General features: G+C 39.1%; 2 pseudogenes; one reads left to right on the forward strand and one right to left on the reverse strand.

The window, feature by feature from the left end:
• Nucleotides 1-12,450: 12,450 nt before the first annotated feature.
• LOC103205134 lies at nt 12,451-16,102 on the reverse strand (annotated as a pseudogene).
• Nucleotides 16,103-21,542: 5,440 nt separating this feature from the next.
• Nucleotides 21,543-23,385, forward strand: LOC122150972 (annotated as a pseudogene).
• Nucleotides 23,386-23,726: the final 341 nt, after the last annotated feature.

A 23,726-nucleotide genomic window follows, 5' to 3' on the forward strand; every position in this document is an offset into this window, starting at 1 on the left:
GGTGAAGATTTACAGAGCAAATTCACTTTCCATACAGCAGTTCACATATACTTTGTCTCATGACATTGACCACAATTTACCACAATGCAACAGCTCCCCTTCTACTTCTTCCCGATAATTACCTCTTCCCTATGTTCATCCCTCCATGCCCTCTTGCTCCCTGTGCTGTCTCCTGGGGCATAAGAAGCCCTTCTTTCTTCCATGATTGTTCTCTCCGAGGAGTGTATCCACCTCATGTAAATGTTCAATTCATATGCCTGTCTTTTGTTTGGCTGGAAGCCACAGGTGTGGATTCAATTCCAGACCTGGTAGGCAGCTAGGGGTCATAGTATCAGCGGTTCCACCAGGCTCTATCGGACCAGCAAATCTGATCCCCCCCCCTTTTTTTTCCCCAAATGATTTTGAGTTTTGTCTACATCATTCTCCCTCTCTATCCAGGATCTCCTACATAGATCCCCTTCCAAGTGGTTAACATTGGTAGCCAGGCACCATCTAGTTCTCTGGTCTCATAGTCATATAGGCTGCAGATTAGATGGTGTACCAGTCACTAGAACTGATTGTATTCATGAATTTTTTGTTTTCTTCATTCTTCTTTGCTCTGGACAGGGAGAGACCCATTGTTGCTTCTAGGTGGCAGCTTGCAAGTTTTAAGATCCCAGTTGCTACTTGCCAAAGTAGGAGGTGGAACAATGTTTTGTGTAGTATGTTATGCCAATTGAGCTTGATGTCCCCTGTGATTATGGTCCCGAGCCCACAGGTTCAACTACTCGGTCCCTCTGGGTAGCTGGCTGTGGCCAAGCATTGACTACCATTTAGGTAGTTTCTTGATGATTCACTCCAGCAGAATATGGTTGTAAATCAAGAAAGAGAAAGAAAGGAAATGAAAGAATCAGTAGAATGGAATTAATGAGATCAATTATGGTAAACTCAACAATGGAAGTTGTACATCAACCTAAGAGAGAAACCAGTGTTATTTCTTTCTTTCTGATCTGCATACCTTTTTTTTTTTTAAATTTGTATTGTGATTTGGGTGAAAGTTTACAGAACAAATTTATTTTCCATACAGCAGTTCATACACATTTTGTTTCATGACATTGACTGCAATTCCTTACAATGAACATCTCTCTACCCATTTCCCTCCTATAGTTACCTCTTCCCTGTGTCCTTTCCTCCCATGAACTCCCCCTGCTTTACCCTTCCCCTCACAAGCTTTTTCTCTGTGCAGACACTGACCTTATGTTCTTCCATGATTGATCACTCCAAGGAGTGTATCTACCTGATGTAAATGTTCAACCCATATTCCTGTTTATGGTTTGGCTGCAAGCCACAAAAGTCAGTTCAATTCCAGACAGGAAGGATAATTAGGGGCCATAGTCTTAGGGGTCTCTTATTTGGCTTTTTTGGCTGTTGTACTGGCTAGAACTTACAGTATTCCTTTTGAATAGTAGTGGTGGATAGTGGACATCCTTGCCTCATTGCCAATTTTAGGGAGAAAATAGTCTTTTACCATTAAGTAGGGTTTTTGTAGATGTTCTTTATGAAGTTGAGGAAGTTATCCTCTATTTCTAGTTTTCTGAGAGATTTTATAATTAATGGGTTTTGAATTTTGTCAAAGGCCTTTTCTGCATCAATTTATGTACTCATATATTTTTTCTTTTGATGATACGTTAACTGATTTCAAATACTGAGTCAGTTTTGCATTCCTGAAATAAACCCCCAAAATTCTGTATATTTCTATATTCACATCTAAATTCTGTTTGCTAATATTTTGCCAAGGAATATATGCATCTTTACTCATGAGGGATGTAGATCTGTAGTTCTCATTTTTGGAGTTTTTCTTTTTTTCTGATTTTGGTATCAAGGTAATACTGACTTCATAAAATGAATTAAGAAGTATTGCCTCCTCTTATAATTTACAAAAGAGAAGTAATGTTCTTTAAATATTTCATAGAATTATCCATTGAGACCATCAGAGCCCGTATATTTTTGGGGGGCGGATGTTTAAATTGCAAATTCAATTTGTATAATAAGTATAATGCTTATTCAAATTAGCTAATTCATATTGAGTGAATTGTGCTTTTCAGGGAATTGGTCCATCCCTTAAGTTGTCAAATGCATGTGATTTTTGATGTCATATTGAGCAACCTTACCAAATTCACTTACTATTGCTGATAATAATTTGTATTGTTTTAATTTTTTACATACATAGCCAAATTGTTGAAAAATAATTAGTTGTATTTCTTCTTTCTAATCTTTATAAAATTTTATTCTTTTATTGTGTCTTAATGACAGGACTTCTAATATGAGGTTGAATGAAATGATGGTAGTAAATGCAATATCAGTTCTGTGATTATTTGTTCATCAGGTACAGATTCAAGAAACAGAGATAAATTTTAATCTAATACTACATTTACTTAGCTTTATAGAAGGATACAAACAAGTTATGAATTACATCAAGAATATAATGTCATGTCATTAGGATCTACACAAGTACACAATTTCTTTTGCCTGCTAAAACACACAAACCAAAGTGTGTATGGGTCACCTGCAATGATCTAAACCTGATATTAACCATTTACTCACAGCTAGTATCTTCATCTCATTCTCAGAGGACACGTGTGATAGTTGGAGTTGTCTGTCAACTTGGTTGGACCACAATTCTCAATAGTTTAAGCAGCTGTTATGTGGGTTGTTCCCATGATGAAATCAGATATATATGTTTTGAGCAGCCAATCTGTTGAAAAGGAGTTTTCCTAGGGGTGTGGCCTGCTTCCAATATATTTATGGACATCCTGGGAAAAGAGACTCTCTTCTATGGCTTGGGATCCTGTTACGCTGCCTACAACTGTCTGTGAGTGAACAATCCACCATTCGGCCTGGTGATCTTGGATTCATCATTCATTGGAGTCAACAGCCAGCATACTATCTGCCATCATACTATCTGCTCATCAGCCCCTGCAGCTACGTGAGTTGGAAAAAGCCTCCAGCTTGAGGTTTGATCCAAGAACTTGGGAATTGCCAGCTTCTATAAGTGTGTGAACCCTTTTCCTAAGATAAATTTCTCTTTCTCTATATGTATGTATATATAAGCTTTACTGGTTTTGCTTCTCTAGACAACCTGGCCTAACACATTTGGTACCAGGAGTGGCTCTAGAGAGACAAAATAATAAGAAAGGGCTTCCAAAATTAGTTCTCACCAATTCTATTTTGGTTCTCCAATTTGATTAATTGTAAAGGCACTGGTAACTCTGCCTCCATTAGTAAAGAAGGCCCTGCTAATCCATGGTGGGAGGTGGCAACATTAATATGCAAAATAGCATCACCAATAGATCAAGTGTTTTTGAGAAGTGAGGCTCTGGGTGATTGCATATTTGATACTTTTCTGCAATTTTGTCAGCATGAGGAGTATAAAGAAGCTGGTTGGTTGGTCCTCCTTATGCTAGACAAAGTAGTCAAAAAGGGAGAAGAGTTCAGGGCTGCTGAGTTACAGCTCAAGTGCCACATAAAAGAGCACAATGTTTCCAGTTGTTCTCTGAAAGAAAGCCTTATTTCTTCTAGCAACAGAGCTATATATTGTCGAAAACCAAACCTAGAGTCTTATTGTAAACGTGGCTGAATTACAACACCAATTGATTCGCCAACCCAGAATGGGACATTGATTGGGGAAAAAATGGGATCCTGAAACCTGGAATGGGGCATATGGGCAGATAGTCAGGAAGATCAGGATATGGAGGCTCTCAATTCTGTTGAACTCCTCCCATCTGAAGGGATTACTATAAAACCATTATCCCTTCCACCTCTGTTTGATGGGATTAACCAAACTGTTCCTGCTAGGCCATTGTCTGAGGTAGATGTCATGGAAGACATTGCTGAATCTTCTCAGGAACTGTCCCAACCTCCCTTTGTTGCTGCTAGGCCTATAATTAAAGTTAAGTCCAAGCGAGCCCCAAAAGGTGAAATACAAAGTGTGACTGAGGAGGTGGTACACTACATGTAAAAAGACCTAATTGATTTTGCTAACATGTACAGAAACCTGGAGAATATGTATGGGAATGGCTACAGAGGGTGTGGGATAATGGTGCAAGGAATGTAACATTGGATCAGTCTGAGTTTATTGATTGTTGTTGTTGTTATGTGCTGTCGAGTCAGCCCCGACTCATTTATTGATTTAGGCCCACTAAGTATGGATTCTTCATTCAATTTGTCAGCTTGAGAAATTAAGAAAAGATCTAATTGTTTATTTGGTTGAATTATGCTGGGGCTTACCTTAAGTCAAATTGAAGTACCAGGCCTGCCTTGGTATAACATAGAAGAAGGTATCCAGAGGCTTAGGGAAATTGACATGTTAGAATGGATTTATCAGATTAGACCCCTAGAGCCAGAAATGGAGAGTCCAGAGGACACACCTTTCACCAGTACAGTGAAGAATAAATTTGTAAAGGGCACCCTAGTAAACTTGAAGACTGCTGTGACTGTTATTTTAGTAAGCTGTATTTGACAGTGGGTACTGCCCTAATTGAACCAAGACACTTAACTACGATGGGGCTGATTGGACCTGCGGTAGTAGGGGCCAAGTGGCAGCAGTTATTCAACAAAGGCAAGGTGTGTGTGGTTACCATAATGGACAGCAGAGTTGGAACAGTAATAAGAATTCTCTGACTTGTATGGAATTATGACATTGGCTACTTAGGTATGGTGTTTCTAGGAATAAAATACATGACAAACCTACTAAATATTTACTTGGGGTGAGTCAGATCCTATTTGATGGCAACGCGTCTGGTTTTGGTTTGGTATAGACAGAAGAATTCTATGTCACATGAACACCAGCCTAGATTGAATCACTAGAATACAGAGTCAGGCCAAACAATTCCCAGGCTTGAGTCATTTCACAGATTCACAACCCCTTGAATGAAAGGGAGGTCAGGTCCCTTCCTCATGGGGAAAGGACCCCACTACATTGCCAAAATCTATAATGTTAATCTTTCTTTCAGCCTTCCCCAAAGGAATCTGAGGCCTTTTACAATAATGACTGTTCACTGGGGAAAAGGAAATAATCAATTTTTTCAGGGATTACTGGACACTGGCTCTGAACTGACACTAATTCCAGGAGGCCCAAAGAGTCATTGTGGACCACCAGTCAGAGTGGGGGCATATGGAGGTCAAGTTATTGATGGAGTCTTAGCTCAGATGCATTTCCCAGTGGGTCCAGTCGGTCTCTGAACCCATCCTGTAGTTATTTCTCCAGTTCCAGAATGCATAACTTGAATAGATACACTGAGCAATTGGCAGAATTCCCACATTGGGTTCCTGAAATGTGGAGTAATGGCTATTATGGTAGGAAAAGCCAACAGGAAGCCATTAGAACTGCCTTGACCTACAAAAACAGTAAATGAAAAGCAATACCACATCCCTGGAAAGGTTGCAGAGATCACTGCCACCATCAAGGACCTGAAAGATGCAGAGGTGGTGAGTCTCACCACATCCCCATTCAATTCACCTATTTGGTCTGTGCAAAAAGCAGATGGATCTTGGAGAATGATAGTAGGTTATTGTAAACTTAATCAGGTGATGTTCAATTGCAGCTGCTGTTCCAGATGTGGTTTCATTGCTTGAGCAAATTAGTACATCTCCTGGTACTTGTTATGCAGCTATTGATCTGGTCAATGCTTTTTTTCTCATTACCAGTTTCAAAGGACCATCAGAAGCAGTTTACCTTCAGCTGGCAAGGCCAAAAATACACTTTCGCAGTGCTTCTTCAGAGTCATGTCAACTCCAAAGCACTATGTCATAATTTAGTCCATAGGGATTTTGATCGCCTTTCCCTTCCACAAGACATCACGCTGGTCCATTACATTGATGACATTATGCTTATTGGACCTAGTAAGGAAGAAGGATTGATGACTCTAGACTTATCGGTGAGACATCTGTGTACCAGAGGGTGGGAAATTAACTTGACAAAAATTCAGGCACCTTCCACTTCTGTGAAATTTCTAGGGCTCCAGTGGTGTGGGGCAAGTTGAGATATTCCTACTAAAGTGAAGGATAAGCTATTGTATCTGGCTTCCCCTGCAACTAAAAAGGAGGCACAACGTCTGGTGGGCCTCTTTGGATTTTGGAGGCAACATATCCCTCATTTGGGTGAGTTGCTTTGGCCTATTTATCACGTGACTCAGAAAGCTGCTAGTTTTGAGTGGGACCCAGAACAACAGAAGGCTCTACAACAGGTTCAGGCTGCCATGCAGGCTGCTCTGCCACTTGGGTCATATGATCCAGCTGATCCAATGGTGCTTGAAGGTCTCTATTGGTGAATCACAATACAGACACTTGGGATTTTGGAGCAAAGCCCTGCCATCCTCTGTAGATAACTACTCTCCTTTTGAGAAACAGCTTTTGTTTGTTACTGGGCTTTAGTAGAGACTGAACGCCTAACCATGGGCCACCAAGTCAACATGAGGTCTGAGCTGCCCATCATGAACTGCGTGTTGTCTGACCCAAAGAGTCTTAAAGTTAGACGTGCACAGCAGTACTCCATCATTAAATGAAAGTGGTATATCAGAGATCGGGCTTGAGCAGGACTTGAAGGCACAAGTAAGTTGCATGAGGAAGTGGCCCAAATGCCTATGGTCTCCACTCCAGTCACATTACCTCCCCTCTCCCAATCTGCACCTATGGCCTCAAGGGGAGTTCCTTATGACCTACTGACTGAGGAAGAGAAAACTTGTGCCTGGTTTACAGCTGTTTCTGTGTGATATGTAGGCACCACTCAAAAGTGGACAGCAGTGGCACTTCAGCCCCTTTCTGTGACTTCCCTGAAGGAAAGTGGTGAAGGGAAATCCTCCCAATGGGCAGAACTTTGAGCCATGCATCTGGCTGTTTACTTTGCATGGAAGAAATGGCCAGATTTATGATTGTATACAGATTCATGGGCTGTGGCCAATAGCTTGGCCAGATGATCTGGGACTTGGAGGAGCATGATTGGAAAATTGGTGATAAGGATGTATGGGGAAAAGGTATGTGGATAGATCTCTCTGAATGGGCCAAAGAAGTAAAGATATTTGTGTCTCATGTGAATACCAACCAAAAGGTGACCTTGGCAGAGGAGGAATTTAACAATCAGATGGATAGGATGACACATTCAATGGAAACCAGCCATCTTTTTTCCTCAGCTACTCCTGTCATTGCTCAATGGGCTCATGAACAAAGTGGCCATGGTAGTAGGGATGGAAATTATATGAGATCAGCAACATGGACTTCCACTTACCAAGGTTGATTTGGCTGCCGCCACTGCTGAGTGTCCAATCTGCCAGCAGCAGAGACCAACACTGACTCTGTAATATGGAATGATTCCTCAGGTTGATCAGCCAGCTACCTGGTGGCAGGTTGATTATATTGGACCACTTCCATCATGCAAAGGACAGCGTTTTGTTCTACCTGGAATATATACTTATTCTGGATATGGATTTCCTTTTCTGCATGCAATGCTTCTGCCAAAACTACCATCTGTGGATTTACAGAATCCTTTACCCAACATCATGGTATCCCACACAGCATAGCTTCGGATCAAGGGACTCACTTCACTGCAAATGTAGTGCAGCAATGGACCTATGCTTATGGAATCCACTGGTCTTACCACGTTCCCCATCATCCTGAAGCAGTTGTCTTGATAGAATGATGGAACGGCCTACTAAAAACACAATTACAGTGCCAGGTAGGTGGCAATACTTGAAAGACTGGGGCAGTGTTCTCCAGGATCCTGTGTATGCTCTAAATCAGCATCAAATATATGGTGCTGTTCCTCCAATAGCCAGGATTCGTGGGTCCAGGAACCAATGGGTGAAATGGGAGTGGTACCACTCACTATTACCCCTAGTGACCCACTGAAAAAAATTAGCCTCCCGTCCCTTCTACCCTATGCTCTGCAGGTCTGGAGATCTTAGTCCCAAAAGGAGGTACACTGCCACCTGGAAACACAATAACGATTGCATTGAACCAGAAGTTAAGAATGTCACCCTGTCATTTTAGCTTCCAAATATCTCGGGATCAACAGACAAAGAAGGGTGATACTCTACTGTTTTGGTTATCTAGTGCTGCTCTGACAAGAATATACCACAAATGGGATGGCTTGAACAGACAGGATTTTATTCTCTTACAGTTTGGTGGCTTTAAGTCTGAGTTCAAAGTGCCAGGCTCTAGGGGTTTTGTAAAAGCCCCTTAACCTTAAGCTTCAGCTCTGCCTCCTGCTCCCGGCCCACTGAAGCTAGAGGCTTTTCTTCACTCAGATAGCTGCTAGTTGCTGAGATTGACAATCCCAAGGTTGACAAGTAAAAAGATACAGTCCCAATGTCACCAAACCACACAGCAGGTCATTAATTCAAGTCCATTCAAAGTCCCGATGTCAACAGAGCATGACAGGCTGCTGAACAAAGACATGGTTACATGCAGGGTTCAAGTGTGCCATAAGCTAGAGACCATTCCCCAAGGCTTCTCCTTATATACAGGAAGCAGACAACATCCCTAAAGCAGCTACTCAGCTGCTCAAAATAGATTCCATCATGGAGATGATTACCAGTCTCATCATGGGGACTACTACATCCAGCTGCCCAGTCACCCAACCAGGCCCAGCCAAGTTGGCACACAGACTTCACCACCATATGAACTATTTGGTGTGAGAGATCCTGATTACCAAGAAGAAATTGGATTGGCATTACATAATGGAGGTAAAGAAGAATATGTCTGGAATACAGGAGATTCTTTAGGACGTCTCTTAGTACTACCATGCCCTGTGATTAAAGTCAATGGAAAATTACAGCAACCCAATTCTGATATGAATACTAGTGGCCCAGACCCTTCAGGAATGAAGGTTGGGTCACCCCACCAGGCAAAGAATCATGACCAGCTGAGGTGCTTGCTGAGGGTAAGGGAAATATGGAATGGGTGGTGGAAGAAGGTAGTTCTGGATATCAGCTATGACCACGTGAGCAGTTGCAGAAACAAGGACTGTGATTGTTATATTTCTTCACTGTATATGTGCATCGAGTATTTTTATTTCCTTCTGTTGTGAACTATGAAATGTAAACAGGGTTAATGTGTTTTGGTGTACGTGTGTTAGTGTATCATGTTAGGCACAAATATGACTTTATTATTGTCCTTATTTAGGGATTATATATGGTTAAGAAGATGTATACAACTGCCAAGTTGACAAGGGGTGGACTATGATAGTTGGAGTTGTGTGTCAACATGGCTGAACCACAATTCTAAGTGGTTTAAGCAGTTGTGATGTGGGTTAGTTATTCCCATGATGAGATCAGATGTATATGTTTTAAGCAGCCAATCTGTTGAAGGGGAGTTTCCCTCGGGGTGTGGCCTGCTTCCAATGTATTTATGGACATCCTGGGAAAAGAGACACTCTTCTGTGCATTGGGATCCTGTTGTGCTGCCTATAACTGCCCATGAATGAACAATCCACCATTTGGCCTGGTGATCTTGGATTCATCATTCATTGGAGTCAACATCCTGCATACTCTCTACCAACCTTGAGCTCTTCAGCCCCTGCAGTCACATGAGTTGCGGAAAGCCTCCAGCTTGAGGTTTGACCCAAGAACTTGGAACTTGCCAGCTTCTATAAATGTGTGAGCCATTTTCCTAAGATAAATTTCTCTCCTGATATATGTAAACTTTACTGGTTTTGCTTCTGTAGAGAACCCAACCTAACACAACAAGCTTTCAGCATTTTACCTTTAAGTATGTGTCTTGTGGGTCTTCTCTAGATATACTTTATTAGATTAAGAACATTCCCTTCTGTTCCCTCTCTGTTAGGAGTTTTTGTTTGTTTCTGGTTTTAGTTTTGAATGGGTACTGAATATTATCAGACAACTTTTTTGTATATATGGAAATTATCAAAAGATTTTCTATCTTATTCTATTAATGTGATAAACTAAATTGACAGGCTTTCTAATTTTTCCCTACTCTTGCATTCTTGGCATAGACAATATTATTACATTTGCTACCTTTAATTAAGATTTTTTTTACTCATGTTAATGAACCAAATTTTTCTTCTTCTTTAATGTTCTTGGTAGATTTTGCTGTCATATATTGCTGTCTCTTTAGAACTAGTTGGGAAAGTGATCCTCTCTTCCTATTTTCCAGAAGACTTTGTATAAAATTAGTGGCATTTCTTCCTTAAGTGTATGGTAGAAATCACTGGTGAATACAACTGGTCTGGAGTTTTCTTTGTGGAAAAGTTATAAAGTTTCAATTTCTTTAATAGTTATAGGACTATTCGTGTTTTCTACTTATTCTTGTGCTGACTTTGATAAAATTGTGTATTTATAAGAATTTCTCCATTTTTATCCCTATGCTCACATTTACCAGAAGGCTAGTGGTTCAAACCCATCAGCCACTCCTTGGAAGGAAGGTTGGGCAATCTACTTCTGTAGTGATACCACCTCGGAATCTCAGGGAGGGTTCACTATGAGTCGGGTCCAATTCGACAGCACATAACAACAACAATAATATGCCTTTTACAACCTAAAGGATCAAGTGTATGAACGCATTGAATCTTAATATTTTGTCATAAGTAAAATGGAGTTACTTTCAAGAGAATAATCTATTGGTTTAATGAAATCAAGTCATAAATGCTAAAGATAAAATAAAATTTATTTAAAAGCAGAAGACTTCTTTCCTGTTAAAGAATATACCTTATATTTAAAGTGATCCTTTTATTGAGGCATTTAATTTTTACATAGAGAATGACATTAACTTCTAAAAGTGAATGATAGCAATTTTAACACTAGTATTAAGTAAAGAGCTACTACAAATTCAAATGTCATTAATTTGTAAAATAATAATCTTATCATCTTTGTCTATGATTACTAAAAATAGGAACCAAAACTCATTTTTCTTTCATCAACAAACAACAAAATAACATCTAAGGTTGAAGAAATCTACAGGAGTTTATTGTTCAAGGCATGTAGTATAGACTTTAAAAAAGAATACATGAGGCTTTATGAGTAAGAATCTCTACCCTAGATCATGTGAAAAACCAAACTCATTGCTACTGAGTCTATTCCAACTCATAGTGACCCTGTACGACAGCATAGAACTGTCCATAGAGTTTTCAAGGCTGTAATCTTTAAGGAAGCAGACTGCCATGTCTTTCTCCCACTTTGTGTGTTCAAACTGTTGACCTTTGTGTTAACAATCAAATGCTTAACCACTGTGCCACCTGGGCTTCTAAATGTCCAGACTTTTTATGTGTTAAGCCAATGTGAGAATTACTATAGTATGGAAATTTGTTGTTATGTGTCATTGAGCCAGACCCGACACATAGTGACCCCTCCTTGGGTTTCTGAGATGGTTATCACTAAGGAAGTAGATTGCCCAACCTTCCTTCTGAGGAGTGGCTGGTGGGTTTGAACTGCCAGGCTTCTGGTTAGCAGTCAAGTGCCTTAGGCACTATGCTACTAAAGCTCCTATAGTATAGCAATGGACATGTAGAAATTCTAATAAGATCTTTCTACCTCTGTACATCATTTACCTATGCAAGCACAAATTACAGTTGAAAAAGAAATTGAGCTAATTCGGAAATTCTAGCATCTGGCTATTGTACTAAATTACCAGGTCTGATTTTAAATTATAAATTATTTTCCAGTATTGTGTATCAAGATCTAATTTGAAAATATATAATCACTTTGTGCTAAAGAATAGATGAATTTTTAAAAGCAAAACCGCCTTTGTTTACAAACATATTACAGAGATATAAGCCAAGTGACAAAACAGAAGTAGTTGAATGTAGAAACATCTGATTGAGATCATATATATATTTCCTATGCAGTTTGTACTTAGAATATAACATCTGTAAACTTAAGCCTATTTTAAAGATGAACTAAAATGCATATAGCCAAGTCTTAAGATAGAAGATTGAATGTGTATGTTTAGAAACAAACTTTGTTTTGTGCTCTGAAATAAATTATTTAAAATAAATAAATAAATAAATAAATAATAACAATTATGCAGAGAGATCCCATTCTGACTCCCTGAAAGTTTGGATAAAGCCTTTGAAAAAGTGGGATCATAGTTCACTTAATAATCTAATATAACTTATTTCAGTCCTCTTGAGAACTCTCCACTAGGTCTTTCATGACCAGCTATTGCTAATTAGCCAACTACACATAATATGAAAATTGTGTAAGAAGAAACATTAAATTTCCTCTTTACAACCAGATAGATGAAAAATATAGAAATGGGGAAAAGGGAAAAAATTAGGACAATGTAATAACAAAGTAGACTAAAAGATTAAACATATGTGATTTAGAGATTACTAGCTATCAAATTTTGTTTGTTTGTTTATTAAAAGCATATAATTAATTGCAAGTCAGTCACATGCCATGTTTGCTTGCAGTGAAAACAGTATTTTCTGTTCGAGTGCAGTATTTATGGTTAATTTTGTTGTTAATGTTCTCCACAACGGTGTATTTTATGAAGCTCCACAAATTGGGTTATTTCATCTAAATGATCCTACCACTTAAACAGAAACAACACTGAGATGGTTCTCAACCATGGGGCAACTTTCACTTCTCTCCTGGCTCCCCTTTTCAGCAGATCTTGTAATGCTTCCTTGGTCGGGTAGCAGAGATTTTTTGTTTCATTAAGATCTGGATTCACAGGAACATCCTTTCTTACAAACAGGAGATAATAGATTTCATGTTCTCCCCAAATTCTGATTTTGCCTTGTGATGATATATTGTCAAAAACTTAATATCTTTTAGGGAAACCTATGACAAAAATTGATACAGTGTTAATTAACAATGCTAATGTTGAAAATACAGAATTTATTGATGAACTAGAGAAAATAAACAAGCATGTTTTCACTCAAAAGAGCTAATTATTCATATCTTAACTTTCTGTAATTAAACTTGTAGATTCAAGACTGACTAATAATCTGATTTTGACTTTCTTTTATTTCCATTATCTGTCTTTGTCACACTTTAAAGAGTTGTTCTCCCTTCCAATTTAAACAATCTTTGCTGAGAAAATATCCATTCCCTCTCACTATCTTCTTTAATAGATAAAGGTAAAAAATTCTAGACTTTCCATTAGCCTAAAATTTCAATTTCCTCTTTTTTCAATGTTTTATGGAAAGCCAGATTCCTAAATAATCTCAGCTCTATCCAGAACTAACAGTAAATGCACAATTTACAAATGCCCTATTTGTAACACTGCCTTTATGAGGCCAATGACCCAAATCCAGTCACTGAACTCATGTTCAACTTTCACCATATGTCACTCATTGGATTCACCATTGCCAGAGTGGACACTGGGCAGATTCTAGGTACCTGCTCAGTAGAAATCCCCAGCTCAGCCTGCAGCTCTTCTTACTCCAATGGCATCTTGTTCTTCCAGTTCCAATGGGTTGTACAATGGATGGCTAGAGCAAGACTCGGTAAAATACCTTGGAAAGAAAATTCATGGGAAATATTTCTCTTACTTTAATTACTGAACACTGAATATATTAAATACAAACAGACTTTTTAGGTAAAAACAAAATTATCTGTAACACAGCCAGGTTGAGGGAAAACCAAACCAAATCAAATCCACTATCGTGGAGTTGGATCCCACTCATAGCGACCCCTCCTTGGGTTTCCGAGGCAGTATCACTATGGAAGTAGATTGCCCAACCTTCCTTCTGAGAAAGAGTTTATTTTGAGCATTCTGCACAGTTTCTGGCTTTGTAACTTTTATGGGCTGTGGGATTTGGGGTAAGGCCTGACAAAGTAGGAGTCCCTTGATAAAAATGGGTAATGCAGTGAACTGCTAACCAAAAGTCTGCAGATTCCAGTCACCCCAACAAGCCTCAGAAGATATGGTCTACTTCTGAAATATCTGCCATTGAAAACTCTAAGAGAGCAGTTCTACTCTGACACACATGGTAACTGATTTTACCTGACATGATGAGCATGAGGATGGTTACCTCGTGGAGATGGTCTTAAGAATGGCTGGCCTTTACTGCTCATCTGATAGTTAATGTAGATTCATCAATTGGAAATTAATTTCTTACATCTGTGTCTTGTTACATTGTCCAAATAAGTCTTGGGACAGTGACCAGCTCCCATATATATTTGTACCTCAAGAAAGTATCTACTATATCTTCAGATAGGAAGAAGAGGAGAGGGTATGTGTGAGGTAGGGGTGTATGTGTGTGTGTGTGAGAGAGAGTTTTGAGGTGAAGCTGAGGAGGCAGGAGACATAGAAAGAAGAATGATCTTGTTTAATGAATTTAGTTTTATAGAAAGAATTTCAGGAATAATACTTTTGAAAAAGTTTTTCTAAAGAAAGGCATTAATTACTTCACCTAAGTAATAGCAATACTATTTCTGATGGGGGGAACCACTCTTCTCACTGACCCTCTTTCCCTCTCATTTCACTCTACAGACACTGAAAGCTTCTTTGAACCTCAGAAGCCCAGATAAAGAAAAACTAAGAAGACAAGTTCTTCATTGCCATAATCTTCTATGCCAGAGTCCCATCCACTTTTAATGTGTCAGGGAAAACATGGTTTTGAAAAATAGAAGACACTCCATGCAAAAAAAAAAACCAAAAACTTAAAATTATCAAAGTTGATATAAATTCTCTTTCTCTCTCTCCCCCCCGCATTTTCCTTAAAATTCCTACCCTATTCATTCTCTCTTCACTTTAGAAACCAAAAAAATAAAAAACCAAAATAAATAAAAAAACAAACTCACTGCAGTTGAGCCAGATCTGATTCATAGCAACCTCTCCTTGGGTTTCTGAGGCAGTATCACTATGGAAGTAGATTGCCCAACCTTCCTTCCGAGGAGTGGCTGATGGGTTTGAACCACCAGCCTTCTGATTAGCAGTCAATTGCCTTAGGCACTATGATACCAGAGCTCCCCAACTCTTATGTACTTGGCTGCTAATCAAAAGTTGGCAGTTCAAGTTCACCCACAGGTGCCTCAGAAAAGAAAGGGCTGATCATTTTCTTCTGAAAAATCAGCCATTGAAAACCCTGTGGAATACAGCTCTACTCTGATACATCTGGAGTTACTATGAGTCTGAGTTGAATTGATGACAAGTGGTTTGATTTCTTTTCTTTATTTTTTTATAGGGTCTGTCTATTTCCTCAGGGATGAGCTAACTGTTGACTAAAGAAAGAGCTAGACAATAGCATCAAATAATTTCTGTCCTGAATACTTCCTGGTCAAATCATATGGAAATGTTCTCTGAAATTATAGATACATTTGAATGGACTCACCAGGAAAAGTAACTTTAGTTTCTGATCTCTGCTGTATCAAAACTTTATTCTCTGTGTTGAACAAGACAATACTGAATGTGTGATGCAATGAGTCCTGAAAAAAATAAATGTCAATTCAGATGAACTTACAAATATGAAGTCAGTGTAATTAGTTTGCTTTCTGACCTTGGTCTCCGTCTCACAGAAAACTACTGTTGTCATTATGTGCCGTGGAGTTGGACCTGAATCATAGCGAACCCTCCTTGGGTTTGCGAGGTGGTATCTCTAAGGAAGTAGATTGCCCAACCTTCCTTCCTAGGAGTGGCTGGTGGGTTTGAGCCACCGGCCTTCTGGTTAGCAGTCAAGGGCCTTAGGCACTATGCTACCAGAGCTCCCAGAAAACTACTACAGCAGAAAATTGATGATATGGCTCCTCTGCAGAGGAATGGGAAACATTGGCTGCCCAAACTGATATTTCATGATCTCTAGGTAATGAAAACTTGCATGTCAAATTAAACTCAGAATGAAAAGATTTAAGATGAATGCTTCCTCAATCTTCTCCTAAAGATGATAAGCCACAAGAGCATAAAATGATGCAAGGTTTCGCTTCATGAGAAATGATTGAATTTTTTCCCCTGTACATTTCTGTCAAGTTGGGAAAGAAAGGATAACATCTTGTGAAACAGACAAAGAAAACATTTCCATAGTACCTTTCTTGATGTTTTCATTCAGATGGCAATTTCTCTTGGTATCTGCACCAATAGCCTTATCATTTTCATCAACAACAACCAACATGTCATTTAAACGCTCCAGCTGATATTCATCAACCCAATCAAGACGTGCGTCAGACATTGTTGATAGTTGTAATCTGACCTAAAACACGTGCACAATTTTATATTTATGTGAAATATATTGTTGTATAAATTTTGCTAGTGGTTAACAAAATTCTTTAGGATTTGGCATATCCCTTCATCATTAAATAAGATAAGTAGTACTGAAATAGTGCAGTTTGATGAAGAGAGTATAATGCATTTCTAATCTAGTGTCTTTTTGAATGGGAAATCTTGGGTATATATATTCCTCAGGTCTCACAGGAGTCCCACAGTTAAGATTTAAGCAGTAAATCCTCACAAAAGAAACAAATAAGGAGTACATGTTTAAGCAATGGTTTTTGTGGAATGTTTGTGGGGAAAAGAGCAGGGCCTGGGCAAAACCATAGGCTTTAAGGAAAGCTAAAATTCTTGAGTCAGTCATTTATCCACTGTAATTCTTGTAGTACCATCTTTAGTACCAAATCCATCCTAATTTGATGATGTTCTGGAAAAAGGTATCTTTTAAAAATTACATTATGAAAATATAGATAATCTAGCATTTACCAATTCAAAAATTTTGTGAAAGTATTTTATCATTTATTTTGATGCAAAATCTTTTCACCATTCTTTTCCCACTTTAATTTTGCAGAATTTAGTGGACTCTGTCTCTTAACATTACTTTTATTATTTCAGCAATCTGCTCACCCTTTTAGCCAAGAAGCTGCTTGACTAAAAGAGTAATATGTGATAGACCATGTGGACATGAGTTAGATCAGAAATACAAGAAAATAATTATTGAATATACACAAAATTTTATCAATAAAGAAAGAATTCTCATGAGACAAAGAATATGTACTAACCTTTCTCGGAATTTGGAGATTCCTGAGAGTCAGATACAGAAACCTGGAGAGCACTCTCAATGGACAACCTGAGCCAGAGTCCTTTTATACCCTGGGATATGAAGAGGTAATAGTTACAGTGTTCTCAAACTTTTGTATTCTAAAACCCAACAAGAACACTGATCTTTCTTTCTCTTTTTTTCTTACTCCATCTCTTTTATAATCCAAGGACAATAATAGAATTTACATTTGATTTATGAACCTTGTTGTTGTGTTGTTGTTACGTGCCGTCGAGTCGGCCCCGACTCATAGTGACCCCTCCTTGGGTTTCCAAGGCAGTATCACTATGGAAGTAGGAATGCCCAACCTCCCTTCCGAGGAGTGGTTGATGGGTTTGAACCGCCAGCCTTCTGATTAGCAGTCGAGTGCTTTAGCCACTATGCTACCAGAGCTCCCTTTTGAACCTTAGTAAGACCTTAAACAAAATAAAACAGGATTATTACCCTAGCTTAGTGCTTTGGTTTTGTTATTACTCAGTTCTCGAAAATGAGTCATGATGATCATATTTAGCTGAACAGTATCAGAGAGTAGGAAGATATTTAGACCTGGTTCCAATCCCTCACTGGAATATAGGAGGTGTCCTCTGAGTAGGTTAGTGTTAAATCCTCTGAGTGGTGTTAAATGTTCATTCCTGGAAATAACCAAGAGGATAAATCTGGTGAAGACATTCATTCCTCTCAAGTGAATTGAATATTTGATAACTTTTCATTCAACATCATAATATTTTAGAAATAAAAATTTAAATATTTCTTACCAGTGGCCTTAGAGTTGATTCTGACTCATCGTGATCCCACGTGCTGCAGAGCAGAACTGTGCTCCATAGCGTTTTCAATGGCTGTGACCTTTCAGAAGCAAATCACCAGGCATGGGTTTGAACTGCTAACCTTTAGGTTAATAGCTGATTGTTTAGCTATTTGTGCTACCCAGGACTCCTAAATATTTATCAGATAATAATAATAATAATAATTGAATAACAAGAATAATAATTGAAATATAATGGACAAAAATATTCCATTTGTGATTGCAGCAAATTACATATTGTGCCTTTGAAATATATTTAAGAATAAATGTATATGTCCTCCTAGAAGAAAATGTAAAAACCTCGCTAAGGAACATAATAAAACATGAGTAAATGGGGCAAAATAAAATACCAATAGATGACAGGAATCCAATATTAAAGATGGAAAAAAAAAAAAAAAAAACTCACTGCTGTCGAGTCAGATCCCACTCTTAGCGACCCCTCCTTGGGTTTCTGAGGCAGCATCACTACAGAAGTAGATTGCTCAAGCTTCCTTCTGAGGAGTGGCTGGTAGGTTTGAACCGCCAGCTTTCTGGTCAGCAGTCAAATGCCTTAGACACTGTGCCACCAGAGCTCCTATTAAAAAATTAATCTATGAATTTTATTTATTACAATATCAATCCCACTGGCATTTTTTAAAAATAGAATTTAATTTTCTCTTTACATTTAGTCCTGCACACAAAATTAATTTGAAATAACAGCTCCAGTGTTTTGTGTTTTTTTTAAAGTAGGAATAATAGGAGAGGCTTGTCTAACTCTAACATTAAAATGTAAAAACTATAACCATCAACTCGGTGTGCTGCTGGAGTCAGATAAGAATATGGACATAAAAACAAAACATAATAAAAAGGCATAAGCAGACTTAATTATTTCCTTTAGAATGTAGTTTCATTCTTACAGTAAAAATCAGAATTTGCAAAGCATGCTTATTTTCTTAACATGGGCAGAAAAAAAATTGGCAATAATTTAAAAGTACTGGAAAATATTATTTACCAGTGACTTTATTGATTTATGCTCCAGAGAGTGGCAAGATTCCATAAAAAGATTTGTTGAGGCAGATTCTGTAGAAACTGAAAAAGAGGATGCTGTAACAATCCTTTTAAAGAGAGATCCCATCAGACACCTGCTTGTTCATCTGATACATATTCTTTCCAAAATTTTTATTCAACCTGTAAATCTGAAGCATTTATTGCTCAGTAGTAAATGAAGTACATTCATACCTTTGAGGATTTTTAAAAAGTAATTTTAAATAGTCCCTAAAAGAGTCAGTTTTTTTCTCCCACCTGCTATAATATGCACCACTCACTCCCAGAGTGAGCTCCCTGGGTATCACCCCTTTTCACAGACTGACAGTCACACCACCTTCATGAGCCACAGAAAACAACAAATCATCTCTTAGGTTTAAATGCCTAGTTTTCACAAATCAGATGAATATAGAAAATAACATTGACAAAACTCTATTATTTTGAATACTATTAGTTTTTAAACCCGGGGTAAATCATGTTGTACTGTATAACATTGTAATGTATGATTAGGGTGGCATTTCAAGTAGTCCTGAAAAAGGTGAATTATTCATGAATTGATGGGTTAACTGTCCCTGTTGCTTGCCTGGGGACCAGGCCATGGGCTGGAATGTTGCTCTTCTCCCTGCCTCCCTCCCGTCACCTTAGGGGGATCTGGACTCAGGATATTTTGCTAGTGTCCAAGACTTTCATAGGAAACTTATCAATGAGGCTGATGCTTATCAACAAATTTTGATAAAACAAAGCTTTTTAACAGTAAACTTTAAAACTGCAAAGGTGCTGAACAGAGAGGGAAAATTGAAACTCAGAGACAACAAATAACATGGTAGAATCAACTAAGCACTACATTATATTGTTGCGGTTAGATAAAGGCCACAGTAATACAGAGAAGCATGTAGATGGAATTATAGCAGAAGGAAGATTGGGTGATGTACTTCTGTAAAGATACCACCTTGGAAACCCTGTGAATTGGAAACACTTGACAGCAGTGAGTTTGGTGGGTTTTTTTTTTTTTTTTTTTTTTTTGTAGATGCAATATGTCAATCTAGTCCATTGAAACTTGCAAAAGGGACAAGGAGGCCACATCTTCCAACCTCCTCTAACCCTACAAGAGGAAGGCAGGATTACCAGCAGTAACCCAAGGCCTATTCCTACAAGGCCAGACATGCTGCCTCCCTCCAGCCCTTTCTCCAACCGTTCCTCCCATAGCACCCACCACCTCTCTCCTGGGTTCGATAATTTGCTGCAGTGGCCACACAGAACTCACAGATTATAGAGTTTATTAGGGAAGCACCAGGCTACAATTCAAATTCAGGAAAAGCGCTCAGTCTCTCTCCCAGCCCACCATCTCTCAGCCAAGTCTCTCATAGTCTCTCCCCCAGCAGTGCATGTCCCTCGGTGTCTTACTCAGCAACACGGTTCTCTTGCATATCTTTCCCAGCAGCACGTGTCTCTTTCCGGGGCGCGTGTCTCTTTCAGCAGCATGTCTTCCTCAACCAGCAGTCAGAGAGTTCTGCCTCTAGGAGGCCTCCTTTTGAGCCCGGCAGGGTGGTCAAACTAGCCAATCAGAACTCTAAGCACCTGAGAGAGAGTGGGAACCTCCCAGAACATTGTTTTGTGCCACTTCCAACAGAAATACTCTAGGTGGACAACTTCAGCAATCAGGAGCTCCTCAGTTGCTCATAGAAAATCCCACCTTGGAGTTTACAAAGACTTATGGGTAGAAAAATCACACTAAGTAATTTACTACACTGTAAAACTGTAATTTGCCCAACACCTTCCCAGACTGTCTTACCTCCAGAATCTGCTCAGTTGTCCATCCTCCCTGTGGTGGTTATATTTTTGTGTCAACTTGGCTGGGCCTGGTTGAGTGGCTGGGCAGCTGGTGGTAATTATTCCCCACGATGAGACTGGCAATCAGCTCTATGGTGGGATCTACTACAAGCAGCTGAGTAGCTGCCTTTGGGATGTGGTCTGCTTCCTGTATATGAGGAGAAGCCTTGGGAATGGTCTCTAGCTTATGGCACATTTGGACCCTGCATGTAGTCGTGTCGTTGTTCAGCAGCCTGCCACACTCTGCTGACCTTGGGACTTACAATGGACTTGAACTAATGGCCTGCCATATGATTTGGTAACATCAGGGCTGTGCCTTTTTCCTTGTCAACCTTGGGGCTTCTCAGCCTCAGCAGCCAGCAGCTGTCTGCGAGAAGAAACGCCTCTAGCTCTAGTGGGCCGGGAGCAGGAGGCAGAGCTGGGCCCCAAGGTTGAGGGGCTTTCAGCCAGCCCCTAGAGCCTGGCACTTTGAACTTGCACTTAAAGCCTCTTGAACTGTAAGAGAATAAACTCCTGTTTGTTAAGGCCATCCCATTTGTGGTATATTGTCAGAGTAACACTAGGTAACCAGAACACTTCCTAATAGTTGGACCTGTATTAGCTACCCTGTGATGTCCTCAAATTCCAGCACCAAATGTTACAGGCAGTGACCACTCCCCACCTCCTAGCAGTCTAGCTTCTGCAAGCCAGTTAATCTTTCTTCAAATACAGTCTCAGAGTTCTCTTATTCTAGCAAACCAAACATTGCTATTGAGTAGATTCCAATTCATAGCAACTGTATAGGACAGTGTAGAACTGCCCCCCACAGGGTTTCCAAGGTTGTAATCTTTACAGAGCAGATTGCTACATCTCTCCTACAGATCTGCTGATAGGTTTGATCCACCAACCTTTTTGTTGTCAACTGAGCACTTTAATCACTTCGCCAGCATGACCCCTTCTTATTCTAGTGGTGAGGATGAATTCTATGATGCTGAACTCCATCAAAGTGGCTTGCCCCCAAAGCACTTAAAAGATTCCTCTGGATCTGTATCAGTCTTGATACACAGCAGCTCAGTAAATTGTGTAAAGTACCCAGACACCACAGAATCACTTACTTCTTCCATGTCCACCCTGTAGACATGGAACAAGAGATGCTGAGCTTTTCGATTCCCATGACCATAAAGATGATGAAGAGGAGGTAGGGTCAGTGGAAGAGTATTATCATGTAGCTCTTGTCATAGGTTAGGATTGGAGTAGATCTTACTAAAATAGTTCTTCAAACATTCGTTCTTGAAAGCAGATCATTTAGAAATGTATGCAGAGTTTTTTGCACATCTGGGCTGTTTTGTAAGCATCAGTGACACAAAAGATCCCAGGAATTGAGTCATTCAGATTATGAAATCATCTTCTCAGCTTTTCATTCAGCAAGGAAAGAATCGGTTGCCAAAAAGCTATCTGTGTTAGACTGGGTTCTCTAGAGAAACAAAACCAGTAAAGCTTATATAGAGAGACAGAAAAAAATTTATCTTAGGAAAATGGCTCACACACTTATAGAAGCTGTCAAGTCCAAAGTTCTTGGATCAAACGTCAAGCTGGAGGCTTTTCCCGACTCTTGCAGCTGCAGGGGCTGAGGAGCTCAAGGTTGGCAGGTAGTATACTGGCTGTTGACTCCAACGAATGGCGAATCCAAGATCTTGAGGCTGAATGGTGGATTGTTCACTCATGGACAGTTGTAGGCAGCACAACAGAATCCCAATCCACAGAAGAATGTCTTTTTTCCCAGGATGTCCATAAATATACTGGAAACTCCTTTTCAACGGAGTGGCTGCTCAAAACATATTCATCTGATTCCATCATAGGAATCACCACATCACAACTGCTTAAACCACACAGAATTGTGGTCCAGCCAAGTTGACACACAACTCCAACTATCACATTATGCAATTCCTTTTTGCATGAGATCTTTCAGCTTCACTGGGGCATTGCCTAATGACACTGATGAGAACACAGAGCTAATTTCTGAAGAATCTGTTGTCTGGGTGTCCAAAACCAGCGTGACATTCATGTTTGAACAAGTTTCCCATCATTCACCCATTTCACCTTTTATACTGAATGTTTTAACAGGAAAGTACAAGTCAATGCTTATGTATGGACTAAGTAAAAAATTCATTGGGATGTCAGTTGGGGTATGCAACATAGGGCGATCTTTATCTCATAACCTTGATGAACATTACATTCTCATGTTCCCCAGTAAGTATGGAAGGTCTATCTTCATGGTGCCTTGGGTACAGGTAGGAGGAGAAAGCATTATTAACTGTTCCAAAATGAGCTTTAGTGAAAATACCATCTTCTATGTTAAAACTTTATATTTGGGCAAGAAGCACAGAATTACTGCTGAGATATTTTTTCTCCAAATGACAATAAGCCTTTTTGCTCAGTTGAAGGAGAATGTAATGATGTAATGTATGCAAAAATATGCAAATACCATCTTTATAGATACCGAGAATTTGTCTATAACCAAGAAGATAGAGAGGAAGTTGGAAGATAAGAATGAGTATGAATTCCACTGCCTTTAGAAGGATATCACTTTCAGCTTAAGCTGAATTTTAAAATTTTAAAATTCAAACATTGATTCTGCAATTGAAGCAAAGCACAGAGTTGAAGAAAGATAAAAAGCAGGAGTCCAAGAAAGAAGAAAAAATAAATTCAATGAGAGACAAGGTTATTTCATGAAGATGGAGAGTGTTGTGATGAACCATTACTGATTTGACTTAGTGCTGCCAAACATTAGGTTAGGAAATGTGAAGTTTCCACCTGAAGACCAGGGCAGTAGGCATAATTAAGCAACAATTTTCCTTTGGTAGTACTTGTTTATTCCCTTCTTCTTGCAGTGCTTCCTATCTCAAGGATACTGGACTTTGTGTTGCAGATTAAAACAAGAAAATTTTCCCTTTTTCCCTCTTCTGTAGCATTTATGATTTTGACTTCAGTCCTGAGAAAAACTTCTGGTTTTGAAAACAAGGTATCTGACCTTTCTCCAAACCCAACAGTTTGAAAAGCAATTGCAAATCCCAGTTTCATACTCTGCATTCTATTATTGTTATTGAGATAGATGATTCATAGTTCATATAA

This window comes from Orycteropus afer, unplaced genomic scaffold (assembly GCF_000298275.1).
Source record: "Orycteropus afer afer isolate SDZICR_OR568_19922 unplaced genomic scaffold, OryAfe1.0 scaffold00271, whole genome shotgun sequence".
NCBI lineage: Eukaryota > Metazoa > Chordata > Mammalia > Tubulidentata > Orycteropodidae > Orycteropus > Orycteropus afer.